At 41.1% G+C, this 2,438-nt stretch overlaps 1 long non-coding RNA gene across 1 annotated transcript in view; it reads right to left on the minus strand.

The window, feature by feature from the left end:
* LOC142503395 (uncharacterized) overlaps positions 1 to 1,618 on the minus strand; it is a 13,642-nt gene extending 12,024 nt beyond the window's left edge. The window contains exon 1 of the long non-coding RNA XR_012804007.1: positions 1,535 to 1,618. This is a non-coding gene — a long non-coding RNA (uncharacterized LOC142503395). The remainder of the gene's footprint in view (positions 1 to 1,534) is intronic.
* Between the last annotated feature and the right edge of the window lie 820 nt (positions 1,619 to 2,438).

Here is a 2,438-nt window from a genome sequence, read left to right on the forward strand (position 1 = left end):
AGTGAAGCTCGCGAGAGCTGGGCCGCGTCACACGCTACGTCCGAACACGTGATACGGAAGTAGCAGAGATTGCGGAGAGGACTGGTAACCGGCGCTTCTACACGAGTGTGAGAGACTCGCTAAACACTCTCTACTGCCTGTTATTATCTCACCAAATGTGAGTTGATTAGCTATATTTTATAAAGTCTTTTTAGATTAAACGATTTTACACTATCTTGTTCCCTTCCATTATTTCTTCCCCATCCCCCCCTACCCCCCCTCTTATGAGATCCATCCATAGAGAAACGTGAGTGCCAGAAACATGAAGTGCATGCAGCAGTAGCAGCGGTGTTCCCGTGGAGAGGATATCTGGAGATCCAGCAGTCACAGAGTTAAAACTACGTTGGCGAGTCCCATAGAGGATTACAGGCTCTTACTTATCCAATCTGTGTAAGCGCATCTCTTACCATCTTAAAGTCTATGCAATATTAGATATACTGCCCTATGATCTCTTTTTGTGTGCTTTTTCTCTTCCCTGTCTTATTTGCGCCTAGGTCATTCTTCTACAGATCTTCAAGGCGGCGACCGTGGAGCCGCAGACCTAATTTGGCTGCAGTGTGTAGGGATAGGTGTACACCAGGGTATGTACCTCATTTAAATAATTTTGGCTCTACAAGTGGTGTAAATTCTACATTCCACAGGAACAAACTGTTTAGATTTGCGCTGTGTGTTTCTTTTATATATATATATATATGCAAATACAACTGTATGCTGAATTTCCACACCCATCCACACCATTTATATCCACTCCCACTCCACACACACCTTTTGTAAAGCACTGTATATACTGTGGGCTCTCCATTAATTTTTATTCACACTGATACACATACACACTCTTTCATCACTTGCTTTCAGGAACCTTTTGACATTTCCAGCCATAAAACACATCCACACCGGGGGAAGGACCAGCACAGATAACATTCCAATAGACACTGTTTATAGTATAGCTTTTGCTTGCTTCATTCATTGTAACATCGCTGGAAGAAGAGATCAGTGTATCTCGAAAGCTCGCACAAATAAAAGCATTTCGTTAGCCACAGAACGGTATCATCTATTTATTTTTTGATTATTGAAGCTCGGCTAACACGGTACTGATACCTCTACATGTATATATATATATATATATATATATATATATATATATATATATATATATATATATATATATATATATATTACACAAACAATCCAATAAATAAATAAATATATATAAATACATAAATATATATATATATATATATATATATATATATATATATATATATGCAAATATAGCTGTATGCTCATCTGCATGTCTTAGGCAGGTCTGCAACCCCGCCTAAGACCTGCCTAAGACATGCAGATGAGCATACAGCTATATTTGCATATTTGCTTTCCTGTGGAGGGTTTTTGTCACTTTTTTTACTCACCATAACTTAACTCAGTATTATATATATATATATATATATTTACACACACACACACATATACATATATATTTCTGTTGAACAAGCACCTGTTTCCTTGAAGCCTTTGAAGTCCCTGCTGCTATCTCTCTCTCTCTCTCTCTCTCTCTCTCTCTGATGAAATCCGTGAGACGGAGGAAACGCGTAGGGTCACGTGGTACAGGAAACTACTGTGGCCAAGCAGCTCAAGCTCCAGAGCACAGACGTCAGTTCCTGCATCTTGCTACTCGATCGGTGGGTGATTGAATACAGCCAGAAACATCTACTGTACCTTCCCTGCAGAGGAGAAAGGTTGTACCGGCAGCACATCCCACAGCAGGGCTGATTCACAGCAGCCACATTTGTATGCAGATGGAAGACTTCTGAAACCTGGACGTCAGCGTGGTGCATGGGCTTGTCCCATAAATTGCTTATTTTAAACTGACAAAGTGTGAGTTGGCAATCGTCTGTTCATGATAATTAAAACCTTTTAAATCTGAATTTACACTAGGATCGGGCGCTTTTTCTTTCTTTCATATATATACACACACACACATATATATACATATATATATATATTTCTGTTGAACAAGCACCTGTTTCCTTGAAGCCTTTGAAGTGCCTGCTGCTTCTCTGCCTCTCTCTCTCTCTCTGCCTCTCTCTCTCTCTCTGCCTCTCTCTCTCTCTCTCTCTCTCTGCCTCTCTCTCTCTCTGCCTCTCTCTCTCTCTCTCTGCCTCTCTCTCTCTGCCTCTCTCTCTCTCTCTCTGCCTCTCTCTCTCTCTCTCTGCCTCTCTCTCTCTCTCTCTCTCTCGCTCCCCCCCCCCCGCAGGTGTCCCCACGGGTCTGCAGTACCAATTCTGTGCCCCCCCCCCCAAATTAATTTAGAAACACAAATATTAATAAAGAAATCACCCACCCCTAAAACATACAGTATAGTAATGGGCACAATTATTATTATCCACATCTGGATTGAT

The sequence above is a fragment of the Ascaphus truei genome, chromosome 10 (assembly GCF_040206685.1).
Source record: "Ascaphus truei isolate aAscTru1 chromosome 10, aAscTru1.hap1, whole genome shotgun sequence".
Taxonomy (NCBI): Eukaryota; Metazoa; Chordata; class Amphibia; order Anura; family Ascaphidae; genus Ascaphus; species Ascaphus truei.